This window comes from Parus major, chromosome 3, assembly GCF_001522545.3.
Source record: "Parus major isolate Abel chromosome 3, Parus_major1.1, whole genome shotgun sequence".
Lineage (NCBI taxonomy): Eukaryota > Metazoa > Chordata > Aves > Passeriformes > Paridae > Parus > Parus major.
Window position 1 is genome coordinate 38,919,644 of NC_031770.1, and position 11,273 is coordinate 38,930,916.

Genomic DNA, 11,273 nt, shown 5'->3' on the forward strand with positions numbered 1-11,273 from the left:
ACTCAGCCTCACAGCCTTCTCCTGTGATATAGCAAAGTATTTATTACTACTTTCACATGAGTGAATTGTACCCACCCAAAGTGTAAAGTTTTTCTTCTCTGCTTCAGTGCCTAAAACTTGGCTCCTTTTCCAGAGGGGCCAAATACCTGTAAACACCCTCCCTTCGCAGGGTGCTGCATCTCTGCAAAGTAAACAGTGTTCATGAGGGTGCCTAAATACATATCCAAGTGCCTATCTTTAGGCCCCTGAGCCTCTGTGAACCTCAGGCCCTGCTTCTGGCATGAATCACTCTACAGAGCAAGGTTAAGACAGAGGAATACCCAAGTCTTAATTTAATTCTCTCAACCATCCTGCTGCTTAAATGAGAAACCCAACTGGGAATCTTAGTTACAGTAATATACTCACCAAACATATTGTGTTCATTTATTTGAATTACTTTAGGAATAGAATCAACAGCCAGGAGAACAAAAACAATCCTGCACCAAATGGATAAAGGGTTTACAGCCTGCTGTAAAAGGAGTCCCCAGAATGCACCACATTTGGATCCAAGGACTCCCGTGGGTTTCCTTAGCCACAGAGGTGCCAGAGCCCCAGCAGCAGGCAGCTAGCATTGCAAACCTACTCCCTTTCTCAGGTTTTTCTTAGCTAGCTTCTTTTGTACCTGCATTCAGATGACAAAGTATTTGAGCATGAATTATCATCGGTACGGATATGTGATTTTTTGCCCTTAGTCTCCGTTCTCCTGCTACACACAGGTCACCTGATCACCCACTTCAGCAAAGGAAGAGCATGCCAGATAGTCCATGTCTTTCATAATCTCCTATTTGGTATGATGGAGGGATTATATTTTGATCTTCTTCAGTCCCTGCCCCTTGCCCAGTAGAATCAGACTGAGAGTAAATGGTATGTAAACTAGCAGAAAGTCTTTGGAAAAAAAAAGCAATTACAGCAAAAGCAGAGCTGCTCTCAAGCTTAAGCCCCTCTGCAGAGCCTGGTGGCAGCCAGAGCCAGAAGTAAACTTAAATAGCCGCTATCAGACAGGTCTTCATGTAAGGATGCACTAGTTATAAAACAAACAAATTTGCAAAGGAAAATACAGAGATCTGAAGTTAAGCCTAGTTTTGTTTTTTCTGTTTGACCTAGCAGCTTCCCAAGACTGCCTTTTGGGACACCAACTTCCTTCTTCCCTCACATCTGCAAAGGACAACCTCAGAAAAGAGAAACATTTAGAAAACCTTTGCATAAAACCGTTCCCAGACAGAGCTCTCTGTAAAGCCCAGAAGGACAGGCGATATCATCGGTTTGCCAGGTCTGACAAAGCAACACAACCGCTTAGACGTGACTGTGTTTGTTTGTCTCACTGGTAGCACAACCCTGAATCCTGCTGTCACATGCCTCTGAGCACTTCAGGCCAGGGAATGTCTCTCAAGATTGTTGGTAAATTCTTATCTGTATTACAGTTGCAGAGGTGACGCTTGCAGACGTAACCCTGAGCAAATCTGAGCCAGGCGGTAACCCTGGTAATTTGGAGGGGGATGGGAGAACAGCAGCAGCCAGCTGGGAGCTGATCAAGATGCCTCATGCACAACCATTTGCCTTCTACAGCTGCTAGGGCTCAAGCTAGGACCTGTACTCAGCAAGACAGGTTATGAACACACAGAAGAAAGGTTATTGCTGCCTGAAAATGCTCCTTGAATCCTTGGTGCCACAAACTAATAGTTATTTAACTCCCTTTTCTTGATCTGCACTGCTCAGAGCTGCTGCAGTGGGGCCTGATTTATACTTAGAACTAGCCGACATATTGAGTGAAAAAGCACACTTGAAAAAACACACCCTTTGGGGCTCATTCCGAAAGCTGCCGATGTGATGTCGTGGAGGCCTTGATTCACACCATACCTAAGCTCTCGGTGTGTTTCACCAATGAGAAGATCATTCTCTCTGATTATTAGGACACAGTGATGTCAGCTTGCCACATACAGGAGGCAGAACCATTAGTGTAGATCATCATCAAAAGATACTTAGACAAATTTGTCTCACCTCGGGCTTGCCTCGAGCTACCAGAGCAGTTGACTGCTTTCTGCAGCTCCATTCAGGTGCAATAACTCTTCCAGCTGTGGTGACTCAGCAAGACACCTGACCCCAGCCAATATTCCACTGGGGTGAAATATTTCAGCCCTTTCACAATAAGCAGAAAACTCTAGTGTATGTTTACTCCTCTTGACCAATTTTGCTTTCCCCTGCCTAAATACTGTTCCTTGACCTCTAAAAATCTGAGGAGTAGAGGATACCATTGGGAAATGCATAGATCTTACCTTAATTCAGCAGTGAAGTCAAAGTTTATAAAAGTAGAGTACAACCAGACTTTTTTTTTTTTCCTCCTCATAAACAGCTAAAATTAGCTAAAACCTACAACTTCAGGGGAAAGGGGGGCAGAGAGGAGCAGGGGGCAAATGCAGAACTATTCCCATGTCAAGTCACATCTAGTGAAAACGTTGGTCACAAAGACTAGGAATTTTTTTTTTTAAAACAATGTAAGGTTTTACATTAATATTTTCTAATTGTAAGAATTTCAGAAATGCTGATACCCTTCATTTTCACATTATTACACATGCCAATGTTTTGCTATGACACAGAATTTTTTAACCAACTAAAAATTAAAATGAAGAAAAGAAGTTAAAAATAACAAATAGATTGAAGATTGAATGTTTCACATTTATACAAAGCGTTTAGAATTCCCACTGTGCCATTTTTTTTTATTTGAAAACTAATCCAGGAAATCCTGGTTGTAGGAATGTCGTAATTAATGCACCCAGTCTATTTGCTAAACTTCTAAATTGAAAATGTTCTCTCCCTCAGGTAATGTAACCTCACCTTGAACAAGGCCAGCAGAAAAACAAATTGTGGGGTGTCTAGCAATTCACCCTGTGTGAAAGCCTATTAACCCATTTCATCTGTAGTGGTGTTGATGTTTGCACCTGACATTAAAGTGCTCTCAAATCCAAGAGAAAACTGTTTTAGAGCACTGCTTTCTTCATGCATCTCTGGAGAACTAATATGAGAAAGCTCCTCTGGGGTTTTCAACCAAGAGACAAAAGTACAGCATTTCCTAACACCTTCCTGCTATGTCCAGGCACTGGACTTTTCACCAGCTGAGATACAGCAAGAATTGTTACCATCAGTTGTCTTCTCAAGGAATAGGCAGTTTAGAGACAGTTTAGAGAAAAATCTCCACACCCTGCCTAATCTCCTATTCATCTCTGCGCAAAGCAGGCAGTGGATAATATGAAATGAAACTGAGAACAGCTCTCATTTTCCCGAGCAGCTAAACTGCAGTTTTAAGCATGTAATAGATATTTTACCTTTACCATTAACAAGCAGAATACATAAAGCGTGACTGCCTTGATACCCGCTGGGCACTAGAGCTCAGACTTTCATTAATGACCTCATTAGCAATAAGAGATACACAGTGTTCTGCATTATGAAAATTATCATAAACCTGTGCTTTTGGGAGCTACTGTGTATCAGCTATGTGGCTGTTTCTTTGAACTACAGTCTTACTGTAGTTAATCTAATCAAAATGCTAACAAACCTGTTTCCATATGATCACAGAAAAAACCCTGCACACTTAGAGAAACAAGTGATAAGCAACAGATACTCCTAATTGTCCTTTCATGCACATTACAGTGATGCTGAAGAAGACAATCTGTATTCTACGGGGAGCAACAGCAAAACCAGCAGACATGACTGCAGTCAAGAAATCACAATCCAACACTCCCAGAGGCTGGAGTTAGTATCATCAATAGCTCAAGTTTTGATTATTGATCAGCCCTACCTTCATCCCCACTTTACTTTGAGCAGGCTCCTTACACTGAGCAGTGCCACACAAAGTCAAATGTTAACAACTGCTGAGCTTCTAAAAATCTCTCAAAGTCAATGGTGAGAGTTTCATTCTAGGAAACATTAAAAAAGGTATGAAAGAGTAGGAAAAAAACTGAGGGGGTAGGATCTTGAACTGAATTGAGTTTGAGGGAGAAGAGAGAAAGACTGTTTTTTTATTCCTCATGCCTTACCACAGGTGAGGTTCTCAATCCTATGAGTCTCCTCAGCTAGGTCTCATTCTAAGGGACGGCCCTCAAAGAATACAAGGCCATCAGCAATTTGCAGTCTTCACTTCCTTGGTTGATTGCTTGGAGTTTTTGGTTTTTTTTAAATACCCACTAATCTGTCTTCCATATTTTTCTGTACCATGTATATTTTTCCTCTGGGCTCTTATATCTTCCTTGTTTTGTTCTCAGATCACCATTTGCCATCATTAAAATTTTATCCTGAAATTTGGAAAATAAGAGTTGCTGCATGCCTTGAAGCTTCAAATCCAAAAATAACTCAGTCATTGGGGGAGTAAAGGGATATATATATTGTTTTGTTTGGGGATTTATTTTTTTTTTTAATTTTTCTAGTTGAAAAGTAGCCTAAGATCCATATGTCACAAGTTTCCATTCTAAAACACCATGCTCGTAGGCCTGAGAATCAGAGGAATAAAAGCACTGAGACATTGTTCTTCCACCCTAACATTAAGAGTAAACTGTTTCTCTGAATACATTTCAAGTAAAAAATAATAGTTCTTGGACAGGAATTTAATGTGCCAAGTTTAAGTTCTCTGTAAACCAGGATCGCAGAATTGCCCACCTTTGAAACAATAGTTCAAAAGTAATGCATCTTTCACTGAAACATTCAAAGTGATGCTGCTGGCAGAGAGACTGAGCACATGTAAATTAAAGACATATTGCAAGATTCAATCACTCCTGTCCAGCATTTATGAGCGTTCTTAAAATATAAGATCTGAGCAGACATCATCTGTCTAAATAAGTCTGTTTAAAGTTAAAGGTTATTTATTAAATATTATTTATGCACTGTTAAGCCTCAGAGGGAGAAATATTAAACGTGTCTGGGATTCACAGAATACACAAAACAGGCACCAAAATTGTACTGTTTGATATATAACTTCCTACAGTGGATAAATCCATGAACATCTGCTAAATATGTAGAAGACTTATTACATTTTCATATGGTTTACTTACTATGTAGACTTCCCAATTTGGCAAACAAAGCCTGACTATGAGGAAAACTTATTTCATTATTTTAAACCCTTTGGGGTTTAAAATAACCTTTGGAGGATGCATGAATATTTCCTCATTACCTTCCCTGCCACCCAATGGGGGAGAATAGTCCTTGAACTGTAAAACCAGCTTAAACAGAGAATTTATGTCTCATGTCCTGTTTAGATGATGGAATCTTTGTATTTCTCTTGGCAGTTCCCAGAGCAAGGTACAATCCTGCATATTATCTCTCTCCAGAATTTTGTTGATGGATTCAGAGAGTCAACATAGATCCTAATGCAGTGCAAGACCCTCCCAACCCCTGTGGGAGAACTCAGCAGGTTCTCCTCCCAGGGCATAGTGAAGTCAGACATTTATTTTGGCATCCAGAAAACTCTTTCTGAAATCTGCAAGAAACTTGGTAAGTTCCCATAGTCTGGGAAACTGATGAAATACTGTATTTTTTTTTTTTTTTCTTGTCACCAGGAAATAATGCTCTATGTCAGAAGTAGAAATGGAAAATTTGGGCACAGGGAAATCCTGTTTTAGGGAAGTAAGGGAAATCCAGTTGCCTTCCCCCACTTCATTTCTGTCGTTCTTGTTCATGTAAATGAGCAGTTAAGCTTCATCAGCAACAGTGAAATTGATTTCCCTTGTTTTAGATGAACATTTGAAAGTGGAACCAGAGAAAGCACAGATTTTTCCTGTTTACTGCCAGAGATGTGCATTATGTATCTCCAGTACCTATCAAGAGCATGGCTGAAAGTGCATCAGGGACAGAGGGCTACTGTCCAGAAGCCTAATTAGCAATTGCTTATTCTTTTTCTTTATCTCATGAGCAACCAGGAGTGGCTTTTAGCCCAGGAATTATCATAAATAGGTAAAATGTTTCTTAAACAGAAAGATAATTTCCCTCCTAGCAAGCTCTCCATACATAACACTTCAGATCTTGGGTTAATAAATCCTTTGCTTAAAGTAGGCACACTTACATAAACAATGTTTCTTTTCCTTCTTTCTGATCTGTACTACATTCCTTTAAACTTCCTTAGAGGATGGGGCTCAGTTTTAAGGTGAATATTTGTTATCAGGAATTTGTAAATGGTTCTGGCAAGGCTGTAGGAACAGGTGTATTTTGGAAGGAATCTAACCATCCAGGATAACATTCAGCCATTTAACTGAAGTGCTGATTTATCAGTACAGCCCTCCACTCCCACAGCTACTTCCTTCTGGAGAATTATTATAGGACAATGCCTCTACCTCTAAATGGCTGTTCTCAGCAGCCATACAAGCACTTAATGTAATGTCAATTCACTTCTTCTTTTATACCCCTTAAATCCAGCTTCATCCCAAACTCTCAGTCATGATTTGATGTCATAACTCACCAAGGTTTCCAGGACAGTAAGACCTTTTTACATCATTTTTTAAGCTTTTACTAGGTTCTCTGTAGACTGACCAGTATCAGAGGTTGACAAACAAGTATGTGTACTGATAAAATGGACACTTTCCTGCTAAAAAACTTAATATCTCAGCTTCCTAGTGAAATAAACATTAATTTGAATGTATAAAGCTCTGGGTCTGTTACTGTATTTATTATTTAACATTTGTGTGTTAGAACCACAGATGGGAAAGCAACAAGCAATAGCTATTGGGGAAAAACATTATTACTCCTTGTACAAATACATCCCTAAGAGAAGTTACAATATTCTCCTGCCAAAATGGAACAGATAATGATTTTCTTGCAGTCTGAGAAGTCCCAGATCGCAGATGGCCAGCTGAATAGTGGCTCAAGTAATGCTAAGCAATGAACAGCTGCTAACAATGAGGAAATTGTGCTTATAAGGCCTGATTCAATACCCGTTGAAGTCAATGAAAATCATATGAACAGCAGCGAGTGCCCTACTGGCACTATTCTTTGGCAAGAAGCCAAAAATCAGATAACAAAATGTTTTTAAATTCCCCCTACCAGAATACTCACTGCTTTCACAGGGAAACAAACTTTGATCTCCAGGAAAGCCTAGAAGGTCGTAGAAATCCTAGTGAATGCAGCTGCATTTAAAATGCTAAGGTATATTAAAATAAAAGTATTACATATCTTACAGAGAAATTATGTTTTCATTTAGAAGGACTACAGACATTAAGGGATCTAGTTGATTTTCTCCCAGATCACATTGTAGAAAAAATAATATCTATAATTATCTATATCTAAAATAATACCAATATCTAATTTTGAAATACCACTACCTGTAATCCTTCCTTTCATTACATGTTTATTAGCAGATGACCCTACTCTAGGTTAGACCACCACCACTGCTATTCCTATTAACATGCATCCATGAAGAATGTGTAAGAGAGCAAGTGTCTGCCTCAAGTGTTTTGTAGTCACTGCTTTAGGTGGATGAGGGTGGCTACCAACCAACAAGGAAGAAAGTCACAGAGCTAGAGACAGCTTGGTTTTCAGAACACCATACAAAATAAATCTCTTGTGTGATTTCTTAAACCAACAGGTATGAAATGGCAGGTATTCAGCTTTTGAAGTGCTTAGAAGGAGCAGCACTGAAATCCTAAAGATAAAATTTACACACTTTCTATCCCTGTCCTAACCACAGTTCAGTGCCTGAGAAGATCATGGCGCAGTTTCTCCTGGAAATGCCATGTGCTTAGGCACGTGAAAAATAATGAGGTGATTGGTGACAACTACCATGGCTTCACTAAGGGCAAGCCATGCCTAACAATATCGGTGGCCATCTAGGATGGGGTTACAGCAATTGTGGACAAGGGAAAGGCAACAGACGTCAACTACCTGGACTTGTGCAAAGAATTTGACACTGTCCTGCAAAATATCCTTGTCCACAACCTGGAGAGGTGTGGATTTGATGTATGGACCACCCAGTGGATAAGAAATTGGCTGGATGGTTGCACTCAGGGAGTTGTGGTCAACAGCTCAATGCCTAGGTGGAGACCCGTGGAGTTGCATTCCTCAGGGGTTGGCACAGGAACTGGTATTGTTAAACATCTTTGTTGGCAACATAGACAGTGGGATTGAGCACACCCTCAGAAAGTTGTCATATCACAGTAAGCAGTGTGATGTGGTCAACAGACTGGAGAAAAGCCAGCAATCCAGAGGGAACTTGACAGGCTTGAGAGGTGCAGCTGTGCAAACCTCATGAATTCAACAAAGCCAAGTGCAAGGTCCCGCATCTGGATTGGGCTGTTCCCAAGCACAGCCACAGGATGGAAGGAGAAGGATAAAGACTAGCCCTGGTGTCTGTGGAAAAAAATCTCAATACTACCTGGCCACGTGTGCTTACAGCCCAGAAAACCAACTGTTTCCTACTGCCTTTGACAAGGAGGCCAGTAATTGTTGGGCAATTATTTCAAGGAATGCTATATTACAAATGCAAACTCATTCACTGAATTGTTTTATAGGGCAGCATTCATCAATTTTGCATAGGCTGCTTTGTTTTTAGAGCTAATTTCTAATCCTAACTCACATCACAGACACACATCTCTGCTTGGATTAATTAAGATCTCAAAGAGAACCTTCAGTAATAGAGGGTAATGGAGCAGATTTATAAAAGAGGCCATTTCTTCAGCTTGCTCAAATGCTCTGCTCTTCTGGGTGTCTTTTCAGTCTCAGGAACAGAAGGGGTACTTCTGTGTGCCTTCAGATTCTCCTTTCTGCTGCAGAGTGTGTTTATGTTCCATAAATGAATGAATGCACAGGTGAATGCCCACCTGAACTCAGGTCATATGAAGCAGGGATTCACTTCTGCTATTTGCATAGGCTGGAGGCAGGCATAGAGCAAATAACTCATTGCAGCTGTATCAACATTCTCCGATCTCTGCTTGTATTGTCCAAATCATCCTGTTCTGAGGCCTCAGAAAGAGCCGGAAGATGTGGCTAATCACCAGATTTACAAATTACGTTGTTACAAAAAATGCAAAAGATTGCACTGGGAGCACCAAGGGACTAGAGGAAGCCTCAGCTCAGATGAGCATGATGGCACTCAGACTGCCCAAGGGAAATGTATTAACCAGCACAAAACGGTGCTAACACCAAGAGAGCTCTGATGGCATTTCTGACTGTCCCTGTCACTCACACTGTGCACCTGCCACCTGGGACTGACAGTTTTGGTTCAGAGCCAGCTTGAAAGGACACTTCTGTTGGGGATCTCTTCCCCAGGGATAACATTGTGTTCCTGCTGAGTGAAAGGTCTTCTGTCTGGTCTAGCACTGCCAGGCAAGATCCCTGCCCAGCACGGATCTGGCCTGAAGCCCTGTTGCTACCACTACTATGCCATTATATCCTGTAGGGAAAGCAGAAGCTTTCCCAATGTGGAATATTCTTCCACAGTTGCTGATTTAGGCTGCCCTGGGCAAAAAAGACCAAGAACAAGAGACATAAGAACTCCTGCTATGGCCACCACCTGCCACAGAGGAAAACACACCTTCTGTCATTTTGGTTTAAGAGCTGGGCAGCTCCAGGAAACTCCATTTTGATTTTTCAGTCTGCCATGATTTGTCAGCAGCCTGCCACGATACACTGAGCTAATCATATCAGCCCCAGAGCCTGACATGCAGCCTCTGGCCTATAACATCCTAAATGGAAGTGTTTGCCAGGAAAAAGATAAAAAGAAAAAAAATTGACTCCAGAAACCAATTATGGATGATGTAAACGAAGGCACTGACTGATGCAGGAGGATGAAGCTCCACACACTGGCCTCACCAAATGTCCAGACAAGGGTTCTCATGTGGGCAGAACAGTTCAGGTTTTCCACACTAGCACACACTCTTACACTCTCAGTGCTACAAAAAAAAACAAGTAAAGGATTTCTCTCCCGCCTAAATGAGTTTGCTGAGAGGAGCTTCACCTCTTTTTGAGAGCACCAGACCAGATGATGAGGACCCTCAATTATACTTTTAGGATATGTTTGAGTATCCTGAACTCTGCCCAGGTTCCTGAGAGAGTTGCTCCTCTCCCTGAGGGCCTTGGACCCAAAGCATCATCAGTCTATTGGATTAGTGTCCAACAGGAAGCTAGTAGTACACCTAGGGTCTAAATTTGGGTCTGCTAAATTATAGATGTACTTTGAGGCCACTGGACCAGCCTCACTTGCTAATAATTAGAAGTTTAATGACATTACTGAAATTACAACCAAATTTTCCTCAGTTAGACTGATCAGTATCTAATTTTGAAAGTAGTTATATATACTGACAGGATGATTACAGCTTTGTTCACCCATTTTAGACTCAAATTTAAATAAAATACACTGAGATTGTATCACATGATAAACTGTAGTCAGCTCTTAAGTCTATTTCTTTCAGATTTAATTCTAACATTGTGAAGCTGACAGCATCACACAGCTTGAAAGAGGAGTATTATACACTCCTACAACAGAAGCTTGACAAAGGGACAGATAACACTTGCTTTGAGGCCTGGAAAGTCCCAAGCTACTGGCTCCAAACCATAGTCTGGCTATTGATTCACTTTAAAAATCTATTGAAAACTCACATGCATCTACTTAAAAATTCTCACTTGTATTCTTAGCTAGGAGAGACTAGCATAACAATAACAATAATTTTATGTATGGCTTAGAAAAGTCTTTGTACTAAGTACCAGTGAATTTTCTAGTGATGCTGTGCAACTCGGCCCATGACAGAAGTGCCCAGTTTTGACACGTAAAGAGAACCAGGCAATCAGGTAGGTAAATGGTTCCAAATTGTTTTATCTTGTTTCTAAAATGATCTTTCTACTAAACACAACCTATAGAAAAATAAATGCATTTTATGTAGTAATTTTGGTTGTGACCAGTTCAGAATTATCTGCTTAACCCATGTATGTTTCCATTCATATGTAAAGCAATTCTCACCTATGTGCGGCAGCAACACACTATTAACAACACAACTTGCTGTAAATAAACCTGTACACGTGTGTATCATACAAGTGCCCTTGACACCAGTTCTCATAGCGCAGCTGTGCGCATCCCACACGTGAAGCTTTCATCTGTGCTCTGAAGCTGCTCCCACGTTTACTTTCCCTTTGGTTTTCCAGTAAAGTTTCGTGTTTGCTTTTCTAAGCCTGCTTTTATTTAGACTTGTTTAAGTGTTGGCCGTCACGGAGCCGGGAGAGAAGAGGCGACTGTAAGAGAGTTTGTGCCCTCTGGTGTTCAGCGCTGG